The sequence below is a fragment of the Vespula pensylvanica genome, chromosome 2, assembly GCF_014466175.1.
Source record: "Vespula pensylvanica isolate Volc-1 chromosome 2, ASM1446617v1, whole genome shotgun sequence".
Lineage (NCBI taxonomy): Eukaryota > Metazoa > Arthropoda > Insecta > Hymenoptera > Vespidae > Vespula > Vespula pensylvanica.
This window is the reverse complement of record NC_057686.1, coordinates 16702487-16720194: the sequence shown is the minus strand read 5'-3', so window position 1 is coordinate 16720194 and position 17708 is coordinate 16702487. Positions and strand designations below refer to the sequence as shown.

Genomic DNA, 17708 nt, shown 5'->3' with positions numbered 1-17708 from the left:
AGAGAGAGAGAGAGAGAGAGAGAGAGAGAGAGAGAGAGAGAGAGAGAGAGAGAGAGAGAGAGCAATGTGTACTGTTATGAAAAATAAATATACACGAGAAACACAATTTACACTCTGACTGAATGAAATATTCCAAATTTCTTCGAATTTCGTTTAAATACGAAATTATTTCAAATGTGTTTAAGTATGTATATGAAAGGGAAGAGAAAAAAATGATAAAAAATACATTGGCAAAAGAAAACATACACGACTTACTTTTTTAACTTTGCGAAGTGTTCCGAAAATTCGCTGAAATATTTGTTTTCAAAGTTGAGAACTATTCCAGGGTCTATTTCCTGATACTTATAATGATTTACCGATACCATTAACCACTCCCATCCTTCGAAAATTCAACGGACCACAATGGGGACTATCGACGGTTAGGCGATGGATGGTTCCGATCGATACGTGCCTTACGACTATACGGTTCATACGTGTGTTTAGTTCCCATCTCGAACAGCTGATCACATTTCGGCGACACATGGCCGAACAATATTCTCATCGCATCGTCCTTACCCTAAGCCGAATATTTCATCCACTTCCCCTATCTTTATCTCTTTCCCCCACTTCTTTCTGTCTCTTTCTATCTATTTATCTATCTACCTATCTATCTATCTATCTATCTATCTTTCTCTCTCTCTACCTACCTATCTAACTAGATAGATAGAGAAATATATCTGTGTGTATATATATATATATATATATATATATATATATATATATATATATTTCTCTATCTCTTTAGAATACTCCACAAATAGTGATGCACGATTAGTTGCGCCTATATATATATATATATATATATATATATATATATATATATATAAGGAGGAGAGAGAGAGAGAAATTTTCTCATTAACTATCACAAGAAATTTTCAATTTCCTTCATCTAACGGTCTAAACATTATATGCTATCTAAATTCTCTCTCTCTCTCTCTCTCTCTCTCTCTCTCTCTCTCTCTCTCTCTCTCTCTCTCTCTCTCTCTCTCTCTCTCTCTCTCTCTCTCTCTCTCTCTCTCTCTCTCTTTTAAGATATAAACGAATTATCCAATTAACGGTATATATGTAAGCTGAAGAAATTATTATCTTAACGAATTCCTGCGATCCGTTCGATCTACTTTAAAAAAAAAAAAAAAAAGAGGAAGAAAAGAGAAGAGAAACATTAATTGACGATTATAATCGATATTTATAAAATAATGTTAACCGAGTCCACGAACGGGTCAGTAATTCGAGATAAAGGATTTAAAATTCTCCCATCGGAGGGATCGACTTGCGATTTATTTTGTCTTTTTCTAAATCAAGTAAAACGATATCTTTCCTTATAATGAGATTAGACGAGTAGCTTAGCAAACGAAACGTATTTCCTTTCTAGAAAACACTTAGGTACATATATATATATATACATATACACACATGCATATATATATATATATATATAATAACGTGTTTTTGATTATGTTCATGTATTCTCTTCTTAAAGCTTTAAAAAAAAATAAATAAATAAATAAATAAATAAAAAAGAAAATCGACGGATTTTGTTTTTATCGATTAATCGAATAAATCGAAAATACGATAAAGAACTCGTGAACTCGGTGATTTTGTTTCACGAAAACTATACGATATCTCGCACGAAAACGCTTAACATTTTATCGCACTTAATTTCTTCCTTGTCGATCGAATTAAACTCGTCGATGTGTTTGTCAAGCTGAGAGTAGCTCTGATTAACGTCGACACGGTTCTCAATTAGTAGAACGGTATAATCACCCGACATTTTCCAATTAATCGACCTACTCGATCGACCTAAGTAAGTACGTTTAGAGGGCCAGCTAAGCGTTAACGTTCACGATTTGTCTAGTCGGTCGGAAGGAAAGCGAAACCATGTTGGTATCGAACGTATATTCATTTCAGAACAACAATCTCTCTCTCCCTCTCTCTAATCTATTCATACATATATATATATATATATATGTGTGTGTGTGTATATATATATATTTCTCTCTCTCTCTCTGTTCGATAGAAATTCAAAAGATCACTTAACTCGAATTCGTAAGAACGATCATTTACTAACGATAAAGCAAATTCACGACGATTATTTGTAATTCGAAAAAAAAAAAAAAAAACCAGTTAGAAATCTAATTCGACGATGTATACGAGGTCGAAATTAACGAACTTTTCTTCAGTCGGCAAAACTCTTATAAACGTGTATTGGCATAACTTTCTCGTATTAGACATAGCTATCTATCGTATGTTCTAAAGCGAAATACGAGCTTTCATAGCTATATGTACAAAGAGAAAAGGAAGTAAAGAGAGAGAGAAAGGGAGACAGAGAGAGAGAGGGGGGGGGGTTAAAACGTTGTATAGGAAGATATTACGTTCGCATGCGTGCCCGTGGTAATACCATTTTATCGACCAGATAGCTTGTTTGACGGATCCGAATCGCCGATATATCGAACGATTGTTTCCAACCGAGATCAATCTTTATGGGGGGGCTTGTCCCATATATACTTGTGTACATGCGTACCGTACTGAATATATATATATATAGAGTTACCTTTCGATATACGTATATATAAATATCAAGATATGATCTTCTAGACACGTAAAATCCTTTCCTTGAGAACACTTATCATTCGAATAGATACGTAATAGTATATTTCTTTCATAAATCATATCAAAATATTTTATCTTTGATATGTTTATTTGAAGTTATTTGAAATATATGATTAGAGCGACGCGTTTCATACTTAACGAGTCAAAAGTGTTACCAAGCGATTTTTAAAGATCGATTATTACTTTCTTTATTTGCTTCTCTTTCTACTCGAATTGTAAAATTATAAGATTCCGAAATCTTTTTTTAATATACTTTTGTGTTGATTACGATGTCTCGTCAGTTATTATCGTTCTTGAAATCTTTTTTGAAAAACTGATTATAAAAGAAAAAAGTTTTTATATTGTGTTTCGCGAATAGAGAAATAGACAATCTAGGAAGCAGCATTTAGTTGCCGACAGAAGTTACGACGAGGAAGTTAATGACCGGGTATGCAGATATTTCGGTCTCTAAGAGCGGGCGCGAGCAAAAGTATCGTTATTACTCTTAACACTTTTAAGCTTCACGGTCGCCGTTAGGAGAATTGGATGATTGCCCAACTACTATGTTTCCTTCCCCTTTCCAAGCCTCCCTTCACACCCCATGTTACATACTATAGATCCCCGAGACTTCAACTAGTATTAACGTTGAACTCGTGATAATGAGTTATCCGTGTGTGCTTATCAAAGGAGCTTAATGATATCGATAATATTTACCAAAGAGGTAAATATAAGGTATAATTTAATATGTCGTTGAAAAAATTCTTGATAAAATTCACTTCGATCGAAGATATATTTTTCGTGAGAAAAAAAAAAAGGAGAAAGAAAGAAAGAAAAACAATAATTATCATTGTTATTATTATATTATAACGATAATATAACGATAATAATTATTATTAATACGATAAGTAGTAATTATTAGTATAATAATCATAATTGTTATTATTGTATAATAACAATAATTAACCGATAGAAAAATATTTAATTGAAACTTTTCATCGAAGAAAAAGCATCGGAGAGATCCCCGAACAAGGTGTCCAAGGTCTATCAACGGGTTCTACTTACTACACGTAAAACGCATTAATTTAAATTTAATTGAGCGCGAATCGGCTACCGTACACGCGAACACCAAAGTGATTTATTACGTTCAGGACGTGGATGAATCACGGTAATGATTAAGTCGTATGAAAAGGATAAGGACTTTTGACGTTATATAAAATAGAAATAGAGAGAAAGAGAGAGGGTTTACGTTTTCTTTCTTCGTATTTTGAGCTCGAACAATAACGAAATCTAGCTCGTTAAGAGCTATTTTTCTTTTCCAAGAGAAGAAAAAAGAGAGATATAAATTTTAACGAGAGAAAAATAAAATGTAGAAGAAGAAGAAAATATGTATTTTACAAACTCGTGAAATGGAAATGCAAACGACGAACAAATCAAACTTTTATCAAATAAATTATTTATGTATAACGTAAGCGTATTAATTATGAATATATATTAATATATATATATATATTATATATTATATATATATATATATATCGAGTTATATACGTAGCAGTTCGATCGCAATTTCTCGGTACCTTTAATCGCCGGCATGTTTACATAAATCAATTCCAACTGACATTATACGCTAGCACGGAACAAAGTGTTATTACTTCGGTGTAGTTATATACTATAGTTCGGCGGGTTGCGTGGACGTCGTTTAGATTAGATTGTTAAACTTTTACAGGATCTCTATGTTTGTCATGCTAACGTTGTTATTAAAATCGCACGTTGTCGCAGTTATGGCATTATCGTTATTTACGCATTAATATGATTATTATGGTTATATAGTTATATGGTTATAGTTGATGTCTTAAGTTATATTACTCGTAGCAATAGTACACGTTAAACTAATTAAGATCGTTATTACTATCGATGAAAGATCGTACATCGTCGTCGATTTATACACACACAGAAAAAAAAAAATATATATATATATACATATACACATACGTTCACGCATATAACAGTTGGACATGTAAGGTAGATATTATATCATAATTTATTAATTGCTTCGATAACGCCCACTAAAGGCTATCGGTTGTCTATAAAACAAATAAATCATCGACAATAAGAAGTTGGTTGTGGGTTTCGTTCCACCTAAAAGGAAATGCGATCGATATTCGTACGAGAAACGAAACGGCCAATGTAATTATATTTCCCCTCTCTCTTCTCCACTCCTTCCAGCGCCCCTTTCGAGCAACGGTAGGTTATACGCTGACTCACGCGTCCACACTCAAAGTGCAAATAATTAATGATAGATAATGATTAAGTGATTTCAAGCCATGGTTAAAATATATGAGAAAAAGATTTCGAAAACTTTTTCAATGAGTAGCAATCGATATTATTACATTATATTCGATTATTCGATTAGAAGATGTTCAATGTACGTGCGTATACGTACGTAATGGAAAAGATATAATATGTAATGTAAAAAAAAAAAAAAAACAGAAAAAGAAAAGAAAAAAGAAAAAGTTTTACAAGATTTATGATCTCTAGTGAAGGATGATTCACTTTGAGAGAACATTGATCCCGGATCATGGCAATATCCTTGACGTGTGTACTCTTAGCGAGAAGACTCGGTTATATAGATTATAGATTATCAATGCTCTGATAAGCCAACGTAAGCAATAAAGATGCGAATTAACGAGCATAGATAGTTCACGTCAAAGTAGAAAGCTTAGAATACAGTAGAAGTATAATAATACTTTTAAATGTTCTACTAATGAAACTTAAAATTCTTTCGTTATCATTAAAGTAAGCTATATGAGAGTAGCACTCTATATTATCTTTTTCTTTTATATGCACTTATGGTGTGCCACGATCGCTTTACCAACATTGGCTAACGATGAAGGTCCACTTATACGGACCAACAGCCAGGAGTATGTTGAAAAGATACTTACTTTAAGCTCTACGTGTCCGGCATTTCAAGTGGTGATATCCTTTCTTGAGCATTAAGCAATAAATCTGTATTAACGGAGCGCGTTATGCTAATACGCGATTACGAACATTAGCCTAAGTATACACACATAGAGAGAGAGAGAGAGAGAGAGAGAGAGAGAGAGAGAGAGAGAGAGAGAGAGAAAGAGAGAAGGCAAGTGAAACTGGCCTGCGCTCTCTTGACGAAGTAATAAATAGGATTATCATTGATATTTCTAATCAATGATAAATTACGTTATTAACATCACGATATATGCCAAAGTCTGTGACTATTCGATCGGGTGCTCTGCGAATATATTACGAAAAAAAAAAAGAAAAAGACAAAAAAAAATGAAAAAAGAAAAAATATAAAGCAAAAGAAACGAAAACAAAACAAAAAAAAAATAAAAAGGAATAAAATAAAATAAAATAAAATTTTCTCGGTATACAACTCGGTTAAAAGATTTATCTCGGTGTTAACTTTCGAACGTTATACGAAGAATATAAATCAGAATAAAAAGGAAGAAGTAATATATCTATCTTCGTACATTTGCATTTGAAACTTGTAATGCAGCGAGATAACGTGTTACACGACGTGCTAGTAATAGTAATAGTAATAGTAGTAGTAATAGTAGCAGTGGTAGTAGTAGTGGAAAGGTAATGATCGTGGATAGTATTGAACTGAAAGTTCTCCATGTCGATTCTAATGGAAAAAAAAAAAAAAAATGGAAAGAGAGAGAGACAGAAAGATAGAGAGAGAAAGAGAAAGAGAGAGAATGAATAGATATGATTAGAAACGAGTGAGTTTATCGTCGTTGAGGAGGGACAGCAAGGAAGGCAATCGTATTGCTCTTTACAATGAGGGGTAAGCATTACAAAGCTTCTGAGTCAGAGTACACATCACCGATCGTGTATATCTAATGTCGTTATAAGGGATTATTCCTACCTACGAAGAAGATCTACTGTTGCGTGATGTCGTTATAATACTTCCTGGTTGCGTCTGAGATGGTTTCGAAACCCTACGTCTTTTAAATAATTAAAAAATCGTTCCCATTTTTTTCCATTCCTTGCTGTTTCTTTGTTTTTCATGTTCTTTTTTTTTCTTCTTTTTTTTTTTTTTCTTAACTTTTTTTCTTTATCTTCTTTTATACGAATCTTATTATTCTTCGATACGATTCTAATAGACGAGACACAAGTTAGTCCCGAATGAAATAATTTAGTAAATAAATAAAAAGAAAAAAAAGAAAATGAAGTTTCAATAAGATTTCTACGACCGTTCGAAAAGCGACAAACGCGAATAGGAAGAAAATAAGTAGAGAAAGAAATTGAGAAATGAAGAGAAAAGGAAAGAAATGAATGAAAATATTATGTAACTTTCTCATTCGATTTTATCCATTACAATTGAACGAACTTAACGAATTGTTACTTAAATTATAACGATGATAATAATTATAAGTTACGATACGATGAGGATTGTTAAAAAGATCGTCTTTCAATGTTCTTTATAACTCCTCGTCGTCGAGAGTAAGGACAAGGGAAAGAGAAAAGAGAAAGAAAGAAAGGAAAAGAAAGGAAAAGAAAAGAAAAGAAAAGAAAAGGAAAGGAAAGGAAAGAAAGGGAAAAAAGACTCAAGGGAAGAAAAAATAAAACAAAACAAAAAGGGACGAAGAAAGCTTCGTAAATTCGTCGATAAGACTTTCCACTTGAAAAGTCGCGCGTCTGCGATGTACTCGAGCGTTACTTTTTTTGTTACCTATTCTTAAGAGTGAGAAAGAGAAAGAGAGAAAGAGAGAAAGAGAGAGAAAGAGAGAGAGAGAGAGAGAGACTCGCGACTACAGCCGCGGCAGTACTTCGTAGCACCGTATTAATTAAAACTTTACGAGCGTACTTGAAAACTTAGCGTACTTGGCTCCTCCGTCCTAACCGGATCCATTCCTAAAGAATTACTCGAAATTCAGTCAGTGAAACAATCTTGAGACGATGAACAAAAAAAAGAAAGAAAGAAAATAAAAGAAAAGAACAAGATGGCTGATATCTTAGTAATGGAGAGGAAGAAAAAAAAAAAGGAAATCAAGAAAAAGAGAAATATTCGCGTATAAAACTTGAGGATAGTTTCGTACGAAGGTGGTCCATAGCAAGAAGATCCCAAATCCCCATAGATCGAAAGACTTCGCCATATGGTCATCCTACCTGGAAGAGAGGATGGAACGAAGATCGTAGTCTTCTTCTTTTCCTCCATCGCACAGATGCTCTTCATTCATTCGAGTGTAAGATATGCTCGTCCAACCAGGTACGAAACTCTACTGACAAACTTGACGAGAAAATGTCGTCCATATAACAATAGCTCTATTCGAGTGAGTGAGAGAGAGAGAGAGAGAGAGAGAGAGAGAGAGAGAGAGAAGAACTGTTAGATCCTTTGAACGTTTCCATGGAATTTCTCTTTTTCATCTTCCGACATGCATCGTATACGAGAATAACCTGTCATTAGAAAATCAAAAGGAAAGTTATGCGAGTAGATATTTCCATTTGAAATTCATATTGATCTATGAAAGTGTAAAGGTTATAATAATACGTTATATTTCATATAGAGACATAACGGTGTCATATTATTTTCCTCGATAACAATTATATTCCCGGAAACTTATTGAATTTAGAAAAAGGAAAAAAAGGACAACGAGATAAACGAGAAGCTAAATGAATACAGAGATTGGAACATGGTAAACGTCTTGTCGCTGTGGCGCCGTCCTCGAGAATATGCAATTTGTTTGAAGTCACGAGCCTCGAGATGTGAAAAAGAAAGATGATGAGGATAGAGTAGAAGAAGAAGAGGGAAGAAGAAAGGAAAAAAAATAAGAAGAAGAAGAAGAGAAATTTAAAAGTGACGTCGCTCGATATTCGCCCGAGACGTTCGATTTAAGCAAGCTAAAAAGATGAGATCTAATAAGAAAAAAAAAAAAAAAGATTAACAAGGAGCGAGTGACGCATAAATAGGTCATTTTCAAAGTTTAATAAAAATTAGGAATACAGAATGAAGGGATAAATACGGTTGATTCTCCATTGAAATAATCACTCGATGTTATTTCAAAGTGATGACGTTTTACGAAAGGAATCGCGACGTTTATGTTACAAATGTGTAAAAAGTAGTTAACAGAGAGAAATAGAGAGAGAGAGAGGGTGAAAGAAGGGATGAGAGGGTGGTGGGAAGTGAAAGAGCGATGGCGAAGTCAAGTGCACGCCAAAATGTTAGCGAACCGACGTCGACGTTGTTGGTCGAGAGACCTAACGACTTCGAATTTTTTCTTTTTTCTTTTTTCTTTTCTTTATCTTTTTTCTTTTTTTTTTTTTACCTCACCTTCCTCTACATCCAACCTCTAGCTCCACCTTCAGATTCAACTTCAACCCCACCTTCTTCCTCCTTTCTCCTTAACTTCGACACCTGCCAGCTGCCACCCTCTAAAAGTTTTTAGGAGAAACACCCTCTCCTCTTTGCACCTATACGTTAGGTCGAGAAAAAAAAGGAAAGAGAAAAAAAAAAGATGGAAAAGAAAAGCATGCAAAGGTCGACGATCCTAAAGGAAAGGGATGAAAAATCTCGATAGGCGACGGCCGACGTCGTAATGACTTTGGGTAATTACCAAGTAAATGCAACGTACGAGATAAGAAAGGTATGTGTATGAGAGAGAGGGAGAGGGAGGGAGAAAAGGAGAGAGAGAGAGAGAGAGAGAGAGAGAGAGAGAGGATACTTGGATAAGTTCCAAGAGTCTTCGCAACTTCCGCTTTGCAAAGGTGTTATGAAAATTAGTTCTATAGTGGGAGTTTGTTATCTCTTTCGAAAAAACATCAGTGACATCAGCGAACAATGAATAAATAAATATATAAATATGTAAAGATGTGTGCGTGTAATTAAATTTGTTATATTGCCATATAACGAAAAAAGATTTCATTTTCCGATTACAATCGAAAAATGATCAAGTTAACAAAATTAAGAAATAATTGCAATAATCGTCGAACTCCCGCTTTCCAAAGGTACGGAAAATTATCTTTATAATTGTAATTTGTTATATCTTTCAGTAACATCGATGTAAATATATACCATATACGTAAATGTATATTTAAATTAAAATCTATTTTCACATGGAGAGAAAAAAGAAAGAAAGAGAGAGAAAGAGAGGAAAGAAAAGAAAATATTTCATTTTATCGATTGATCGATCGCATTCGCGAACAACAATTGACAAATATATAATTTTGATGGATACGTGAAAAAGCTTTCACGCGGTTGGAATAAAACAGAAAGTATATGAAAATAAATAAAAAAAAAAACAAAAAACAAAAAAGATAAAAAAAAGTAAAAAATTAAAAAAATAAAAAGATACATTGGAAAGAAGAAGAAGAAAGAAAAGGAAGAAAAGGTTGATGATTAACGAGCGAGGATTAGCTTCAAGTCGACTTTATATAGTATGGCAGGTGACAAGAGGGCGGGACGCAGCATCCTCTTAATTCCATATCCGAAAGGCGATTAAATCCTAACAATTCGATTATCTCACCAAAGTTCGGACGTTAAAGCTCCATTAAACTGTCGATTTTCTTAAGTGGACATACTTTCTCTCTCTCTCTCTCTCTCTCTCTCTCTCTCTCTCTCTCTCTCTTTCTCTTTCTCTCTTATTCTCTCTCTCTCTCTCTCTCTCTTTCTCTTTCTCTCTCATTCTCTCTCTCTCTCTCATTCTCTCGAGATATTCAATGGCCAGTGATAGAGATTTTTTCTATCGAGACACGAAGAAGAAGAAGAATTTTTTTCTTAAATCCCAAACGTCTTAAATCTCAATCATCGTGTCATTATTTTCCGTCGACTTCGATGATATCGCCTTCATGAAAAAATTTGTCTACCCTCGATAGATCGACAGATCGATAAATGGTATTAGAAAGAAGAATCGATTGAAAATTAATTCTCGTCTTTTCGAGGAGCTGGAAAAAAGGACGATAAAGTAAAGTCCTTGTAAAATTTCATGGAACGTTACATTTCGAATCAACGATAAGAGAGATAAAAAAAAAGTTCATAGAGAGAGAGAGAGAGAGACAGAGAGACAGAGAGAGAGAGAGAGAGAGAGAGAGGGCAAAAAAAAATGAGAAAAAGAAGAAGAGAAAGGTGAGCTGTGAGCTGTGAAAGCGACCGTATGGATATCGGACTGACGGCAGTTACAATGGCTTCGCCATGGGCGGTCTAAACTTGACTTATAAAGAAAGAGAGAGAGAGTCATGGGAATCGGTCCAATGGAATTTAACACCTTTGCCATCGAAACGGCGAAAACGTTTGTTCGAACCAAAAGAGGGTGGAAGGTAGAGGGTAAGAGTTTAGATAGGGGGTTAAGAAGGAATGGATCCAATCGATTTACATATTATTTCACGAATTATTATTCCCATGACCGATCTTTCTCTTCCAATCGGATCGATAAAAAACTGTATAAAAAAAATTGAGGTTGATCGCAGATTAAAAAGGACAAAAAAAAAGAGGGAAAAAGAAAAAGAAATGAAAACAAATAAATTCTGTCTGTCCTTTTTCTTTCGTTTTCTCTTTTTCTCTTTTTCTTTTTTTTTTCTCTCTCTCTTTTTAACGATTCTTGGCCAGCGACGAACGAGACTTGGAAATGTAGTCGTCAGTTGCCAAAAATTTGCGATAGTCGAGAGAAATCGATAGGACTAATTTCGATAGGAGATAATCGACGTCGTTGGAAAAGAGAAAAAGGGAGAGAGAGAGAGAGAGAGAGAGAGAGAGAGAGAGAGAGAGAGAGAGAGAAGATCATTTATCATTGAAGAGATACTGCAAATGATTTTACAGATTGTAAATAAATGAAATCATAAAGTAAAAGAAGATAGATCTAAATGAATCATAAAAGTTATTACATTCGTAGTGTGTCTCTTAACGAACGACGGGATAACGTCATTAAAAAGAAAAAAAGGAAAAAAAAAGAAAAAAAAACGGAGGAAAACTCGAATATAAATTATTCGACAATTACGCATGCAACGTAACACGTACTTGTTCTCTCACGAATGTATTCCGAAAAAGATAGGAAAAAATTAAATGAAGAAGAAGAAGAAGAAGAAGAAGAAGAAGAAGAAGAAGAAGCAAAATGAAAAAAAAAAATGGTAAAACGTTTTGGAACAAAATCTGAGCGTCAGCACGACTGCTTTTCTTTCTTCGACGGAAGAAGAGGAAAGAAAAATTGTGTTTACTCGTCTAATGCATCGATGGAAACGAAATTCGAGGGGTAAGAGCGAGAAAGAGAAAAAGAGAGAGAGAGAGAGATAAATAGATAGATAGATAGATAGATAGATAGAATGAGAGAGAGAGAGAGAGAGAGAGAGAGAGAATATGGCACACGGTTGAAAGCACGCGCGATAAATTATTCCGCTCCTTTGTCCGCAACGTGCTTTTGCGGACCTTTTAAACTTGGATTTAGTATTTTCAATACTAAAGCTGCGAGTATTTGCGAGAAGTGAGCGTGTATTCTACTCCTGCCTCCTGCCAACTACTCCCCGTTTCCCCCTCCCCCCGTCTCACAACCCCCTTTCGATCGTCAGAAAATCTACGGCATATTTGTATTTATCTCGATTCGCTCGAACGCGGATATAAATTGCTTTTAAACGTTCCTCTTTTCCGCAAGAACGTAAATCTTATGGTGCACGCAGAAAGAGACGCATTGAAAATTCGCATTTATCGCGTATTCTCGCGTATTCAAGCGGTTCTCGCGTTCAACCGTTCTTTTTTCTTTTTTGTCTTTTTCTTTTTCTTTCTTTCTTTTTTTTTTTTTTTTTTTTAAATACGCAAATACCAACGTGCGTTCGAATATATGTATTTGTGTGTGTGTGTGTGGGGGGGGGGGGTATATATAGGGGTATATATTTGTGAGTTACGGTTCAACGAAAATCGAATGTGAGTTGTCGATTAAATTCATTATCGAATTATCGTCACATTCTTTTTTCTTCTTCTTCTTCTGCTTCTTCTTCTTCTTCTTCTTTTTAATTTTAATGTCATTACTTCGAAACATACTAAGAAATCTTGTCTTATCTCATTTAATTAACTTCTTTTATCTCTTCTGTTTCTTTCCTCTTTCAAAAAATGTATTCCAAGTACTAACAGAGAACCGCCTTTCTTTCTTTCTTTCTTTTTTTCTTTCTTTCTTATTTATTTATTTTTGTTTTCGTACTTTAGATACAAGCGCAATAAATTCGATGAAAAGTGAACGTTACTAATAAAATATCCGACAAATAGTTCGAATCGCTGATTTTACGAGTGAAATATCTTTAAGATTACAAGAATACACATCTAAGTAAATTCGACTAAAAGAATTTGAATGTTGTGTAAAACGATATCCGACATAACAGTTCGATAGATAAGTTAAGACAAATAATTTCACGTATCTTAATTAAGATCAAATATCTAAAGACGCAAATATTTTACTAGGATCAAAGAATTTATCCAATTAAAGGAAAAGATCGTTATCTGTGCGAATACAATGAAATCATAATTTCGAATTAATTTTTCTTCGATATTTTTCTAAACGAGATATATCTCGAAGATGTAATAATACGTGTATCCTTGTAATACGCGTTCCGATATTTAAAAAAAAAAAATAAATAAATAAATAAATAAATAAAAGAAAAAAATAAAAGAGAAAAGAAATACGACTCGAAGAGATAAGTACGATTAATGGTCCGTTTAATCTAGAAAAAAAATCTCAGATTACTAAGTAAACCGATCCGACCGAAGGGTTTCGAAAAGCGTTAGAGCGTGTAAGCGAAATTTCGTTTAAAACAAGATTCAGCACTTAACGGCGCCGTCATCGTCGTCATCGTCCTCTGCTGTTAGCGAAAATAAGCGACAAATAAGTACACGAGCCCTCCCCTACCTCTTTACTCGTAAGCCACGAAATTTATCTTCCGCTCGAAACTTCCGAGATTTTCTGCTTTTAAACGATTCTCCGCGGCAAGCGTTTTCTCTTAAACACGAGTCGACCGACTTCTTCCTCTTCCTCTTCCTTCACGTCATCATCCACCTCCTTCTTCATCTCTTTCATTTCTTTTGTTAACTCCACTTTACCTTCGGCAATCTTAACGACGCAGTCGAGTAAACAATTTGTTCGTCTTCTCGAACGAAAGACGACGAGTTTGAAGAAGCGTTAAAAGACGAGTTCTCTCTTCGTGTTTGTTATTTTTCTTCTACTCTCCTTCTCTTTCTATCGCCTCCTACTCCCAACCATCCACTTTTTCTATTTCTTTCTTTCTTTTCTTCTATCAGAAATAGAGAAAGAGAGAGAGAGAGAGAGAGAGAGATGAAAGGATGTTTGCGTTTGATAACACGACGACAACGATGATGACAACGACAACGACAACTACGATAACGATCGATCGATCGATCGATTGGAAGATTTGCATTGACAAACGCGGTTCGTTTGAAGAAAATAAGTTTGTATATTGGAACGATGCGAAATACACAAGGTATGTATACTACGCGATATGAAAGATACAAGAGATAAGATACTTCGTAGGAGATTAATATTAAACGTAATGCGAAAGAAAATGAAAAAGTATAAGAGGAGTAATTGAAATCGTACACGAACTCGATTATTCAAGATCGATCGAGTATGTACGTATGTATTTGTATGTACATGTATAGATGAGAAATGAAACAAAGTCTACGCGTGAGATTGATGGTGATTAATCGAAGAAAATAGATAACGTATAGCGTATTAAACTCAATCAGACAACTTGATCCACGCGACGATAGATAGATCGTACTTGTTCCAAGTACACCACGTGTTTTGTCTTCTTCCACTACTTTTTTTCTTTTTCTTTAATACACGTTCACATCCGTACGTGTGTATGTACGCGTACGTACGTACGTGTGTGTGTGTGTGTGTGTGTATATTTTTTATAAAACGACTTTTGACTCTGACGTATTAGAAAAGTGATTGATCGCTTGAATCGAACACATGTCATTTACTATGATCATTTTTATGCTGGCATTCACGTTACTTTTTAATTAATTTTCTGTATAACCTGTTTCTTTCCTTCTCTCTTTTTTTACTTTCTTTTTTTTCAGTTCCAAATATACATACCATATAATATGGAACTTATACCATAATTTATATTATACATATATATATATATATATATATGTTTGTGTGTGTATATATACATGTATGTGTTTATTAATTTGTAGATAAACATATAATGAATTTTCCAACACGAGTTAATTAATTCTGCGTCGATAAATTCTCAAATTTGTCATTAGCATCGTTTCTTCCTTTTCTTTCTTTCTTTCTCTCTTTCTTTCTTTCCTTTTTACTTTTAATATATAGCTCTTCTTTTTTTATTTTAGTATTAATATAAGTACTCCAAGAGATTAATTTATCGTCATTAGAATAACGAATAAATCTAGAATGAGGTTTCAACGGACAAAAGCAAAAGGAGGATACTTACTTTTCAATTAGGTTCGTTAGAGAGAAAGATAAAAAAAAAAAAAAATACAAAGAGGAAGGTGGGAGTTTGTAGCCAAGTGAGTCGAGGTGGTTGGTTTGGATTTTTTCGGCGGTAGCGATACGTGGTGGTAATTTGAATGCTTCCTCGCGAATAAATAACAAAAAAGGAAAGAAAAAAAGGAAGAAGAAAGAAAAAAAAATAAAGAAAGAAGAGAAAGAAAGAGAAAAAAGAGGAGAAAAAAAATGGACGACGGGTACTCGTCGTGCTTATACGAATGAAAGCAATGCAAGACGGATTCGCGTGCGTAGTGTTTGATACACACACACACACACACACACGTATATATACATACATACATGCATGCATATATACATACATATATACATGCATATATACATACATATATACATATATAGGTACGTACGTAAGTATGTACGTATATACGATGTATGTATGTATGTTGCATATGAACGAGAAAACGCGAGTGGTGAGATTTAAAAAGCTATTCTGCCAACGTAAAAGAGCGTGGAAGATAAAACGTAGAGAGAAAAAAGCAACGGTGGCTGGCCGTCGTCGAATGACAAGTGTCAATACCACGCACGCTCTCTTTCGAGTCTGCTCTCTCTCTCTCTCTCTCTCTCTCTCTCTCTCTCTCTCTCCCTCTCTCTCTTTTTCTCTTTTTCTCTCTCTCTCGCTCGTTCTATACAAGTACGTATATACATAGAAGAGCATGGGTCTCGTTGCCTTTGTCACCTGTCGTTTCAACGATCGAAGCTCTTCTCGCACGCGCCTTCTCCCCCACCTACTTAGTTCCTTGTAAAAACATAACGAAAAAAAGGAAGAAAAAACGTGAAAGGAAGAAAAAAAAACGAAGCGAAGAAAAAAACAAAGAGACGGAGAAGCAGCAACGAGAAGCGTTCTATAAAAAACTTCGACGCCATGACACTATCTCTATCTCTATCTCTATCTCTCTCTCTCTCTCTCTCTCTCTCTCTCTATCTACCTCTCTCTTTCTGTCTATCTGTTTAGCACGAGAATCGGCCGAATAAAATTACTCTCGGTTTTATTCTCCATTTATTTATGCATGTATGTATATATTAGCACCGATCGAGAGTACGCGACCAGAGTAAATTATATGAGAGAAAAACTTTTTATTTTACGAGAATGAAGAATCTATAAATGAATGAATGAATAAATAAATAAATAAATAAATAAATAAATAAATAAATATAAAAGATACGAATAATCCAAATAGAAATGGTTAGTTTGCGTGACACGATACCTTTTCGAACAATAGTTCTGTTTTTCTTTTTTTCTTTTTTTTTTTTTTTTTTTTTCTTTTTGATTTTCTTCATTTTTTCGTCCCAGAGAAACCACCTCTATACGTTCACAACGTAAAAGCACCTACCGCGGTTTTGACACCGGATCGTTTATCTCCCGACGGTTTACGATTACTCGAGCAAACCGAATCTTACCGTTCTCGACGTAAAGGATCGCTACACGCACATATGTATGTATATATGTACTTATTATACATATATACATACATCCAACATATATACTTAACGTCCAACGAAAAAGAAAGTTTCTCTTCTGAATCTTTATCGCGCCATTTGGGAAAACAATTGAGTCACGATTAAAAAACTTTGCCTTTCACGAACGGTGTGACGATTACACAGTTGTGTGTTAAAAAACATGTTTACAAATTGTAATTGTAGTGGTAATAAATTGTACTACGTACGTTCATTCTTTCTTTCTTTTTTTGTTGTTGTTGTTGTTGTTTCTTATTTTCTTCTCGAGGAAAAAAAAAAAAAAAGAAAAAAGAAACGATCGAGCGAGCGTCGTTTTGAAATCAAGCGTGCGTGCGTACGTACGTACGTACGTACGTAAGTACGTAAGTTGCCGGTACGAAGTCGCAAAGTCGTGTCGCGAGACTAACCTAAAAATACGAAAACGTCGTATTTGGCGCGCCAAAACGGATACTCGGCTTACCTTCGACCGGAGTATTCGACGAATTGTCTCCTTTCTTTCTCTTCTCTTCTTTTTTCCCCTGTTATTCTTACTCTTCTTCTTCTTCTTCTTCTTCTTTGTCTATTTACTTCTACCAAATCTGTCTTCCTCTATGGAAATACTTCGATCTCTCGTACGGTCTCCAACGATGGATCTTCGTCTCTCCGCGTTCTTTGCCGACTAATGGGGCCAACCTTACGATGATTTACACGAGAAAAAAGATGAAAAGAAAGAAAGAAAGAAAGAAAGAAAGAAAGAAAGAAAAAAGGGATAGAGCAAAAAGAAGAAGAAAAAAAAAAGAATGAAAAACAAATTTACAATTAACTCGAGAAGTTAATATACGGATATACGCGAGGAAGAAGTAAACAGTGACTAACACGTTGTTCCTACATATACATATACATATACATATACATATATATCCAGGTTAACGAGTTAGAAGAAATCACGAGAAAAAGGAGAAAGAAGAAGAAGAAGAGGAAGAAGAAGAAGAAGAAGAAGAAGACCGTCGTAAAACGTAAGATACGTAAATGCGACGATCCGACCGCATCGGCGATCGCAGCGAGACTGAACTGAGTTTGAAAGCGCTCCAGCCTGGAAACAGCTGCTCCTATCGCTGGCAGCGCCGTACGACT

At 34.6% G+C, this 17708-nt stretch overlaps 1 protein-coding gene across 1 annotated transcript in view; it reads right to left on the bottom strand.

Moving 5' to 3' along the window:
- The window catches only part of LOC122638123 (extracellular sulfatase SULF-1 homolog), a 63157-nt gene extending 45872 nt beyond the window's left edge, over positions 1-17285 (bottom strand). Inside the window, exon 1 of the mRNA XM_043830821.1 lies at positions 17056-17285. The gene's annotated coding sequence lies outside the window, so the exon portion shown is untranslated. The remainder of the gene's footprint in view (positions 1-17055) is intronic.
- Positions 17286-17708: the final 423 nt, after the last annotated feature.